The sequence below is a fragment of the Mirounga leonina genome, unplaced genomic scaffold (genome assembly GCF_011800145.1).
Source record: "Mirounga leonina isolate KUSES-001 unplaced genomic scaffold, KU_Mleo_1.0 Mir_201, whole genome shotgun sequence".
Taxonomy (NCBI): Eukaryota; Metazoa; Chordata; class Mammalia; order Carnivora; family Phocidae; genus Mirounga; species Mirounga leonina.
In genome coordinates, this window is record NW_023270504.1 from 5,687,130 (window position 1) to 5,699,557 (window position 12,428).

At 43.2% G+C, this 12,428-nt stretch overlaps 1 protein-coding gene across 1 annotated transcript in view; it reads right to left on the reverse strand.

Moving 5' to 3' along the window:
• FAR2 (fatty acyl-CoA reductase 2) overlaps positions 1-6,072 on the reverse strand; it is a 146,187-nt gene extending 140,115 nt beyond the window's left edge. Inside the window, exon 1 of the mRNA XM_035027982.1 lies at positions 5,690-6,072. The gene's annotated coding sequence lies outside the window, so the exon portion shown is untranslated. The remainder of the gene's footprint in view (positions 1-5,689) is intronic.
• Between the last annotated feature and the right edge of the window lie 6,356 nt (positions 6,073-12,428).

The following is a 12,428-nucleotide window of genomic DNA, read 5'->3' on the forward strand; positions in this document are numbered from 1 at the left end:
GTCCTGCAATAAAATTGCTTACCTAGCTTAAACCAAGTGTTTCTCAAATGATCAGGAAAGCTTTTTTTTTTTTCTTTCCTCTTCACTTAACTGTTATTAGTATGCCAAAACACTAATGATCCAGACTATGTTTTGGGAAACACTGATATAAACAAGGGGAAAGAACGGAAAGGTTTTAAGCAGGGAAGTGAATTATGTTTTAGAACCAATCACTTTGGTAAGGATCAGACCTTTCTCTCCTAATTTTTGTCATTTTAAGAAATGACCCCATATTCTGTTCATGTGCTCAAGCCAACAAAACCGGAGCCATATTTGTTGCTGTGGTAACTTTTTAAGAAGTGATAAAATACATGATGGCTTAAAAATAATTGTAACAGTACAGATGATAGTATGAAAAGCAAAAGTATCTCCCTCCTCTCTCTGACCTCTACCTCAACAGCCTGGTATATTCTCCAGAGGTACTAAGCAGGGTTACCAGCTTCTATTTCATTTTTCAGTTCTTGTAGCAACTCTAAATCATAGGCATGAGTCTATTGCTATGGATTATAAACTTTCAGCAGTATCTACTGAAAAGAATTCATTCTCACACTTTTTTTGGCCTCATAACACCTCTTATATCGATCTATCAACAAGTTCTATCAATTCTACCTTCAAAATACATCTCCAGTCTGTCCCCTTCTCTCCACCCTCCCCGTCAGTACCGTTCCTGGCACTCGGCCCTAACTGGTCTTCCTTCTTCCAATCCTTTAACCTTCTTGTCCTTTGTCCTTATTGCACCCATAAAGATCTCCTCAAAACATAAATTAATGGTCCCTGGCTTCAAAGTCTTCAACGGCTTCCCATCAAAATAAAATTCAGTTTCTCATTGCTGGATTTTTGGATGAATTAGACCCAAACATCCAAAATACGGGCTTCCTTTCTGTCCCCTGAACATTTCTAGCCCTTTCCTCTCCTTACAGCCTTCCCATTTGCTACTTCCTCTGCCCAGACTGCTTTTCCTTCCTTTTCTTTTTTCCCAAGCTAACTACCCTATGCTTCTTTCAAATATCAATTTAAAACTTTCATTGTCCAAGAGACCTCCCCAAAGCACCACATCTGAATCCATTCCTATTGTTTTGTTTTGTTTTGAAGACTTATTTGAAAGAGAGAAAGAGAACGTGCATACGAGCAGGGGGGCAGGTGCAGAGGGAGAGTGAGAGAGAGAGTCCCAAGCAGACTCCCCGCTGAGCTGGGAGCCTGATGAGGGACTCCATCCCACAATCCTGAGATCATGACCTGAGCAGAAATCAAGAGTTGGATGCTTAATCGACGGAGCCACCCAGGCACTCTTTCTGTTTTGCTTTTTTTTTTTCTTAAATAGCACCCTGTTCTTCATTCTACTTCCAACAATTTGTTATTACATGTTTATTTTTTAAACGTCTGGAAGTTCCACAAGATGGGGAACACATCTGCCTTATTTAACACTAAGTGTGGAAAAATTGGCAATGTGTCTGGTCGCAGAAGGGGCTTAACAATTATTTATTACATGAATGAAGCTAGCCACTGGAAAGTTCTCTGATAGTTTTATCTGCTGCCTGTCCCTTACATGAAACCTTAGCTCCATCCAGATTTTCACTTTTTGCACACTAATCACCCAGAAGACTCATTCATTCATCTCTGTCGGGAGCAGAGCTCTAAGGGACGTTTCCTATAGCTCTCCTCTTAAGCTTCACTAGCCATTTCAGTTTACTCTCTTCTTTGGAACTCATTGTACTTATATTCTGTACCATTCGTTTGGTGTGTACTCTTATATTGCCTTGTAATGACTCATCTGTTACTGTTAATTAACACCTTATCTTTACATTCTGTCTTGCCAATGATGTCATAAGTCTATCGAGTACAGGACCTGGTACTTCATAACCCAAAGTACACAGCATGCCTCTGCAGAATGGTTGTATGAAAGGAGTCTCTATCCACCACCTTTAGTACCCCCATTTTAAGACTTTGATATGGAGATTGGACTCATTTCCTTTCACTGTTTTCTTCCTCAACATTCTGGAGTGTGTTGCCATCATACTGGGAATGAAAGCTGGGATAAAGTAGTTAAGGGAGGAAAGTGGGGACAGAGAACTTGCCAGAAGTTTTTCAGGTCCTCCCCTAGTGTTAAAGGAGGTGAAGACAGCTTGGTAAAGGACTGGGTGGACTGGGTGGACTGGGTGGACTTTATACTGCTAGGTATCTCCTAGAATATTTAAAAGAATGACTTGCTCAAGACTTGGAAAATATGGATTTTTAGAACTTAGACGAAGCAAAAAAACATCAATCATTGACTCAGTTTCTCATTGCTGGATTTTTGGATGAATTAGACCCAAACATCCATTTAATTCAGGAAGTGCCTTTGGGATCCGAGAAGTTATTCTGCACTTTTACTTGCCAATTCCAATCTTGTCCAAATAAGGGTTGCTAAGGAATATTTAAAGTACTGAATACCTTAGCTACTTTTTTTTTTTTAATTTTCTTCCCCATCAAAATATAAGGGTTATTATAAAAGTTCTGCCACCAATCTTCCTCAAGCTATTTCTGAAACCTGGAATAGGAAAGTTAAGCCTGTAACAATACTATCTTTGTTAGCATAGAACTGTTCAAGGGAAGCAGACATTTTTACTATTATTATGTCTTTACCTAGCGTATCTTCACAGCAATCTTTGAATAGAGTAGTAGACATTGTTATCTTTAATCAGTCAGTAAGGAAACTGAGCATGAGGAAGAAGGGCTTTATGATATAGGTATGAAGCAGCTACCTTTCAGGCTTGTGTTGGAGAATTCACCTAAAATGTAGGATTACAACTACCGCAACACTGTTACTCAGTAAGTTCTAGAACAGTATTGTTAACCTGGGGTCAGGGCTGGCTACAGAACTTGCAGGATCTAGTATAAAATGAACATTTGGAGCTCCTTGTTTGAAAATTATTAAGAGAGCTGACAGTGACAGAACATTAAACCAAGTGCAGGGCCCTTCTAAGTTCCGAGCCCCACGTGACTACACAGTTTGCGTTTCCATGAAGCTGGCCCTGCCCAGGGCCTCTGCACGTCTAACATTTGGTTGGGTATCAAGGAGGCTGTGAACTCTGAAAATGTAGGCAGAATTCTTTCTTTTTCTTTTTTTTTAAATTTTTTTATTCTTATACTATCCCCATACATTACATCATTAGTTTTAGATGTAGTGTTCCATGATTCATTGTTTGTGCATAACACCCAGTGCTCCATGCAGAATGTGCCCTCCTCAATACCCACCACCAGGCTAACCCATCCTCCCACCCCCCTCCCCTCTAGAACCCTCAGTTTGTTTTTCAGAGTCCATCGTCTCTCATGGTTCGTCTACCCCTCCGATTTCCCCCCCTTCATTCTTCCCCTCCTGCTACCTTCTTCTTCTTTTTTTTTTCTTAACATATATTGCATTATTTGTTTCAGAGGTACAGATCTGAGATTCAACAGTCTTGCACAATTCACAGCGCTTACCAGAGCACATACCCACCCCAGTGTCCATCACCCAGTCACCCCATCCCTCCCACCCCACCCCCCACTCCAGCAACCCTCAGTTTGTTTCCTGAGATTAAGAATTCCTCATCAGTGAGGTCATATGATACATGTCTTTCTCTGTTTGACTTATTTCGCTCAACATAATACCCTCCAGTTCCATCCACATCGTTGCAAATGGCAAGATCTCATTCCTTTTGATGGCTGCATAATGGCAGAATTCTTTCTTAAGAATATGTTTGTTTTTCATATTCCATAGCTTCTTATCAGATTCTTAAAGTGGTCTGTTAACAAAATAAAGCATGAAGAATGACTCTTCAAGAGTAAAAAATGTCCTCACAGAGCCCACAATGTCAGGGACAAGCATGCTGGTGGTCACTGTGCATGATCCTTCTGGAGACTGTGCTTGTGAATGAGTGAGTTTTCATGACTGCACGGGAGTTATTAAAACAAACAAACAAACAAAGAATTAAGACTACCCAGATGTTGCCAGAAATATACTCAAAATGCATCTTCAGATGATAGGAAAGCAAATGGTGAGATGTTCAAGATGACCATATTCTTTATAAACACCGTGATATCCAAATATGAGCTCTTTTGATTTTTACCCCCTTAAAGAAAGCCTCTCCCTCTTCTGTAATTAGAAGTCACATTCCGTCCTTCAAATAAAGGAGAAATGCCTCACTGCAAGATTTACCAACTCGTGGTGTAGGAGTCAGGTAGGAATTTGTTTAAAAAAAAAAAAGTGGGTGCAGAAAATGCCCTCAGAAATAGAAAAAGAGCCCTCTGAAGACCTGCATCCTGAGAAACACTACAGGTGCAGGTGAAATACTTCAACACCCGAGTCTGGCTGGTAAAACCCCGCAGCCATCTCCTGGAAGTTTCACACACAAATATCCCTAAATGTGCCTTGTGCTGAAAAGCCTGCTCTTAACAATTCGAGCGGCTGCCTTAAAATTTTCTTTAGTCCCTTTGCCCTTTCAGAATAAATATGCTTGCTTCTCAGCCAAAACTCCAACTTATATAAATGGGGGTAGAGACATGAGTAATTGAAACCAGAGGGTTTTCAAATTTCCTTTCGCTCAGTGTCAAACTTCTCATGATGGCCCTCGAACAAGTAGAAAAGTACCATTAACCTGAGTTTCTTGGTCACCCTGCTGTCCCTACTCTTGTCCTTGCTCAGGGTACAATGGGGCCCTCCGCACGATTCAACCAGCCGCCAAAGCTCTTGCAGATCCATCGAGGACCTGGCTGCTCACACTAGGTAACTCATCCATCCAAGAGTCAGCGTTCATTAATTCTACCCACCCTGCAAGGTGAAAGAGTAGGCCGGCAGGTGAGTAGCAGGTGAGAAGTAGCTTTCCTCTGGTTTCTAGGATTAAGTTGGTTATTAATCCTTTTAATTGAATGCAATTGCCCCGCGGGCAATCTTCCTCTCCCAGGGTGTGAGCAGCCTTCCCGCTAGCCATCTATCTACTCCAAATGGACTCTTCTGGTACCTGCGCCCCAGCTCCTTCCACCACGCCCAGGCCACAGGGAGAGGCGGCAAACTTCTGACAGCCGCGCACCCCACCCCGGCCACCCCTGCGCTCTTCACCTGGGCATGGGGCCCCCGCGAGGCCGGCGTGGGAGTGGGAGTGGGAGGGTCCGGACGCGCGGCCCGGCGCGGGGCTCAGGGCGAGCGAGCACGCGCCGCGGGATCGGGAAGCGCGGCGGTCTGTCCCGCGCAGGAGGGCCACGGACCCGGCGCCGCTCCACACGTGGCCCGGAATCGCCGCGCTCTCTTCAGGAATAGCCCCCGGGGCCAGGGAGGCCGCCGCCAGACGCGCCCAGGCGCCGATCTCCCTCCATCCTGGCTGCCAGGCGCGGCTCCCACGTTAACCCTCTCGGGCCCCGCGCGGCCCGCCGCCGCTGCCAGCCCCTGCGCGCTCCACCTCGGCGGGCAGCGCGGGCGCCCAAAGCGCCCGCCGACGGCCGGGGGCGGCCGCAGGGGACAGAGCCTCCCAAGCCGCTTGCCTCCTGCCTCCCGGCCGCACGCCCACCCTCCCTCCGGGGCCCGCGGGGACCCGCCCCTCCCGCGCACCGGCCGAGCCTGCCTCCCCGGCCGCCGCCAGCCCCGCGTGGCCTCCGAGGCGTGGGCTCGGTGAGCGCTGGGCTGCGGCCTCTGGAATACCTGCTCCTCCGGCGCGGTGGGGTTCAACCAGTGGTCCTGTGAATCCCGGTCCTTCCCCGAGGCCCCGGCAAGTACTGCAGCCGCGGGGGAAGCGCTCTCGGCTTTTCGGCTCCCAAACGTGACACTCTATATATCCGGCTCCGAGACTGGGTGTGGGGCTGGAGGAAACCACCCTCCCTCCGACCTTCCCGGTTGCCGCCGCGGCCTCGGCGTGGGGCGCAGTGGCGGCGGCGGCCTCAGCCCGCGGCGGGAGGAGGGCGCGGGGCTGGCGAGGGCCCTTACAGGCCGCGGGGCGACGGCTCGGTGCGCGCAGGCCCGCCCCGCGGCATCCATTCATTCAGCAGCCAGCACAGACGCTCGCTGTTACTCCCGGGCTTTTTTTTTTTTTTTCCTTTTTCTCCCCATTTTTTTTTTTTTTTTTAATCGGTGGGTGAGGGGAAAGGGAGCTAGAAAGGCGCCCCTCTCTGGTCTGGAAAAGAAGAGCTCCCATACCTTGAGAGAAAGAGAGGAGGAGGGAAGTAGGGGTTGGGGGGAGAGAGAGACAGAAAGTCTAAGGTTCTGGTCTGAATGCTTGGAGGACACACCTTTTCCCCACCCACCCTAGTAGAAAAAACAGCCTCAAAATCCGAGTTCACTGAGCGTGTGGGTAACACACACTCCGTGGGAGGGATGCTCTTGTATCTGCTCCACTCTGCGGAGGCGCCCTGCAATGACCGACGAGCGCAGCGTCCTAAACATTCATGGGGGTGGAGGCTCTACTCATACCCAGGGTTTGGAGGGCAGACTTGAGGCTCTGTCTGCGTCGGCTACGGGTAGGAGTGGGCAGGTGGAGAGGAGACTAGAAAGGACCCGGGATGCGCGCTGCTGTTTCTGCAGCTTTGCTCAGCAGCGCTTCCACAGATTAAAAGGAAAAGGGGGGGGGGGGGGGGGGACGTTTTGCTTCTTAGCCTGGTAGCTTTTTTTGCAGATTTGGTTTGGTCATTGTTAATATTTAAACGGAAAAACTGGATCCGTTGTCAGGGAGGACTTCTAGAGGGACGGACAGGCAGGGGAGTGGAGCCGTCCTAGTCTTCAGCAGCAAAGCGCTGAATGCGGGCCAACGCCCAACCTAATTCCTAGAACAAGGTGGAAGATAAATTCCCAAATAAATGTGGTGTGTTAAGATAAAACAAAATGAATATTGCCCTAGAAGCTGTCTTCACTGTCCTCATTACAACAGTCAACATACAAATAAATAAAATTTAATTCGTGAAAGATGGAATTAATGAAATGAGCATTTTTTTTTTTTTGCATTAAAAAGAATTCATATCCATTTTGAATTCTCTTCTACGGGGCTCTCTTTGATTAAATGTGGCAAGCAAAGTGTAGCCTAAAGACACTGTGGCTAATTTCCTCTGGTGGCTGCCTGAAAGCAAGAGAAAGAGAGAAAAAGTTAGGACCAAGTAAATATACTTTTTGTTACCCCTTCCCCCACTGAAAAATAAATCAAAACGTATTCCCAAAACGTGTATGACAGTACTTGAAATGATACTGTCAAATGTTGGTGAGAATATGTTGAAATCCCTCATCACACAGCAGATAGAAGGTTAAATTGTTACAACTCTTTGGAAAGCAATCTAGCAACACATTTCCAAGACATAAAATGTTCAGTCACTCAAAAATTTTTTTATTGTTCTGAACCTTTTGATAAAGGATTCCCATTTCTTAGGATATATCCAAAGGAAATAATCCACAAAAAGGGAAATGCCGTATGGACAAAGTTACAGGTTTATTATAGCATCGTTTATAAGGTAGAAAATAAAACATACTTTCAGTGGAATGTTGGCAACTAAAATGCAACATTATTACAGATTACAACATTGTAATTTGATTATCATCATTTAAAATGACATTTATGTATAGATAATGTATTGGTCTGCTAGTGCTGCCATAATGAAGTACACAGACTGGTTTAAACAACAGAAATTTATTGTCTCACAATTCTGGAGGCTAGAAGTCCAAGAGCAAGTGTCTGCAGGGTTCTTCCCTCTGTGAGCTGTGAGAATATTTCAGGCCTCCCACCTAGCTTCTGGTGGTAGGCTGGTAATTTTTGGCTTTTCTTGGCTTGTAGAAATACAATCTTTGCCTTCATGTTCACATGGTCTTCTCCCTGATGTCCAAATTTCCCCTTTTTATAAAGGCACCAGTCATCCTGGATTAGGGCTCATCCTAATCTCATCTGAATTTAATTTATTACATCTGCAACAACCTATTTCCAAATAAGGTCACATTCTGAGTTACTGAGGGTCAGGACTTCAATGTATAATGGGGGAGGTGGGTGGAGAAGGGCACAATTCAATCCTAAACAGGTATAAACAAGAAGAGGCAGTGTAGTGGGTTGAATGGTGACTCCTAAAAGATACTCCCTGGAGCTCATGAATGTTACCTTATTTGGATGAAAGGGTCTCTGAATATGTAACAAAGTTAAAAAAGATCTTGAGAGCAATTAATCCTGGATTATCCAGGTGGGCCCTAAACCCAATGTTAAGTGCTTTTATAAAAGAAAGGCAAAGGAGGATTTGTGGGAAGAAGTGATGTGGAGAGAAGGCTGAGATTGGAGTGATGAGGCAAACAAACAACAATAACAACAACAACAACAAAAAAAACCCAAGGAAACCAAGGAATGATGACAGCCCCCAGAAGCCGAAAGACAGAAGGAAGGATTCTTCCCTCTGGCTTCTGCAGGGAGCATGGCCTTGCACCTTGATTTCAGATTTCTAGCTCCAGAACTGTGAGAGAACTAATTCTTGTGGTTTAAGCCACCCAGTAATTGATTACAGCAGCCCGAGGAAATGAATATGAACAATTTGTCTGTGCTGCAATTCCACATATTTACTTTTTTGTTTTTTCGCAAAAGAGATAATATGGATCAAGACCTTTTCAAGTGGGTATTTTAATAGAGTTATCTTAAAATTCTCATTCACTTTTAAAGGGATAGGCAGGGGACATGCTAAAGATTTCATCATCTTGCAAAATAAACTCTCCAATAGGCTCAAGGGCAGCTAAAACGACAAAGGGTGCTGATTTTGTGAAATGTGTCCTATTGTTCTGGATCCTCACACTCTGTACACATACAACTCCTGCTAATACACATTCAGTTCTACGCTGGTTTGATTAGAGGGCAGTCTTCAGGGTTTTATCTCAAAACCATCGTTGTTCATGGTCGATGTTGAGAAATAGGCTATTTCAACTAACCTCTACTTTCAAAGTCTTTTCTCTCTCACTATTGCTCAGTGACTTACCATTTTATTCAACCCCATAAAACAAATGTTTCTTTATAAATCTGCCTGGAAGTTTTTATTTAATATGCAAAATACTTACAAAATGTGCCAGACCCAAAGTAATACATCAAATCATTCTAATGACACCATCAAGTGGGAGGTTGTGAATAAAGCGAGTCTTCCAAAAGAATGCTATCTCTTTAAACACAAACTGTTTCTGTTGACTGATAACATCAAGGAAACAGAGGTTTGATTTTCATCTACAGTAGAATCATAAAAATATAGTGTTCTGGAACTAGAAAGCTAGCCCTCGAGGCCCACTATCTTACTTTAGCATGGTAAAGTCTGGATTTCATGTCTTGTCTATGGTCACTATATTAGTTTTCTGTTGCTTCATAGCCAATTATCATCAGCTTAGTGCTTTAAAACAATACCCATTTACTATGTTGAAGTTTTGTAGGTTGGTCATCCAGGCGTGAAGTAACTGGGTTCTTTGCTCAGGGTTTCACGATACTGAGAGTCCCATGTCAGTGTGGGCTCTGATCTCTGGTCTGTGGCTTGGGGTCTTCTTCCAAGCTCCTCATTGTTTGTTGGTAGGATTTCTTTCCTTGCAGCTACAGGTCTGAGGGCCCCATGTTTTTACTGGTTGTTGGCCAGGGTTTGCTTCCAGCTCTTAGAGGCCATCTTCTAGTCCTAACCATGTACACTCTCATAGCACTTTTGTTTGCTTCTTTAAGGCCAGAAGAAGAAAATATTTCTCTCTTCAATTCTCTGACCCTTTTAAAAGCTGCAGTTATGTGAGGCCCACCTGGGATAGCCTCCCTTTGGATTAACTCAAAATCAGCTGACTTGGGGCCTTTACTTTCATCATACAATGTAGTCCCAGGAGTGAAACCCGTCATAGACACAGTCCCACCTGTTTAAGGGCGCAGGGCTAGACACAGCATATAAAGTAGAGGGTGTGATTTTGGAGGCCATCTCAGAATCCTGCCAATCTCACTTAGATGGTAGGTGGCAGTGTCAGCCCTAGCAGAGTACTGTTTCCTACTCTACTGGGGGGTTTCTTCAGCATAAGGAAAATTGTTTTTCATTATCTGGCCCCTTTGTGAAGCAGCTAGATATGGATCTTACCAATTTTTTTTCTTATCTTCTTTTTCCTATGTAGATATATAAGTCTTTAAAAATTGTGTAACACCTTTATTGACAATTGTAAATGTAATAGGTGAGGACTAGTATTTCCTGATTCCAAGTATAGTGTACTCTGAGCTGATGGTTTCTTAAACCTTGGGTCATAAACATCAAGAATCTTTCAAGAATGCTCTTGAGAATCCTATTATGAGAGTGCAAAAGGGTTACAGCTGAATAATTAAAGCCATATTCTATTGACTATTACACAGACGTTAAAAAGAATAAATTAAAGCTATGCCAGTTGAATTGAACTAATTTCCAAGACATTTGATTTGTGACGAAGGTAACATGCTGAAAAACATGTGTGATATGATCACGTTCCTATTAAACCAATATCAAATAACTTTGAATATGTACTTGTGTACATAGATATATAGGTCTATGAAAGCATGGGGAAAAACATGGAAGGAAACATACGAGGTTATTAACATGTTACTGTGGTTTTTAAAAAAGAGGCACTAACACTTGCCGAGGAAGTTAGAGGGAGGAACACAATGCAAAGAGGAACAAAGAGAAAGACTAAAATGTAAATTAAGGTATCATACGATCACACTCATGCATTTACTTAAACATATTTTTCAAATTCTTTAATTAAAAAAGAATGCTCTGAGTTGCCATTCCATCTTAACAAGTCAAAAGTTGAACAAACTGAAAAGTAAACAACGCTTCAGAGAATTGTCAGAGAAGTGAAATCACAGAGCAGACTGCTACCACTGAAATTGGAGAAACAGACAAGAGGATAGAAAAAGTAATAACGGACAAGATTTGTCAGAGAAGTGAAATCACATAGCAGACTGCTACCACTGAAATTGGAGAAACAGACAAGAGGATAGAAAAAGTAATAACGGACAGGAGTAGAAATCAATAAGAAACCTCCAAGTTACCAGTGCCAAGTAAAAAAACCTGAATTATAATTGATGAATTGCTGGAGACTCAGTGTGGACAACTCTGAGTTAAAAACTCGAGGGGACCCACTCATGGGGTTGGAGGATGGTACACTTTTTTGTGTTTTACTTCCTCTACCGGATCCTCACAGTGAATATTGGACAAAAATTCCTTGGTGCTTCCAGCAGGAGGAGGGGAAAAGGAATCATCTGAAATAAGCCAGAACATTCTGTTCTTAACAAGGCTTACCCTCACCAGAAACTATTATACCACAGCCTCACCTGTTGGGGTTTTATCGAGCCTAACTTAACTATGGTAAGGGAATTACCCAACTCCAGCCCCTCCACCTCTCCTATCCCATTTAAGGAGGGAGGGGGCAGGACTGAGAAGCACTTGTGAAGTTCACAGCCTAGGGGCACAGGTTCACCAAAAGACTGAGATATAATCATAGGAATATAGAAGGCTTCCCTTCTCCACACACTTTATCATTACATTACTAAATGCCTATTTACTGCAGTTCCTTTTACCCAGTACCTCAGGTCCAACTTTCGACAAAAAATTACAAGGCATACTAAAGGCAAAAAACACAGTTTGAAGACACTGAAAAAGCATCAGAACCAGAGTCAAATACAGCAAGAATGTTGGGATTATCAGACCAGGAATTTTAAAACAAAAATAAAAACAAAACTTATAATTAAAATGCTAAGGGCTTTATTTATCTTTTTCTAAGTTTTATTTTGTTTTAATTAATCTCTACACCCAACATGGGGCTTGAACTCAAGACCCTGAGTTCAAGAGTTGCATGCTTTTCCAACTGAGCCAGCCAGGTGCCCCAAAATGCTAATGGCTTTAATGGAAAAAGCAGACAACTTGCAAGAACAGATGGATAATATAAACAAAGAGGTAGAAATTTTAAGAAAGAATCAAAAATAAATGCTAGAGAGCAAAAACATTGTAACAGAAATGAAGAATGCCTTTGATGGGCTCATAAACAGATGGGACATGGCTGAGGAAAGAATCTCTGAGACTGAGGATTTGACAATAGAAACTTCCAAAGCTGAACAGCAAGAAAAAAAAAAAAAAGACAGGAAAAAAGAACAGACTATCAAAGGGACAACTACTTAAAGGTGTAATATATGTATAATGGGATGACCAGAAGAAGAGAGAAAGGGACAAAGCAATATTTGAATCATTCATAATTGAGAATTTCCCTAAATTGGTGTTAGAACCCAAACCACAGATCCAGAAGGCTCAGAAAACATCAAGTAAGATAAAGGTTTAAAAATAAACAAAAACCAACCAAACAATAACAACAACACACACACAACTATGCTTGGGCATTTCATGTTTAAATTTCAGAAAATCACAGATAAAGAAAAAGTCTTGAAAGAAGTCAGAGGAAAAAA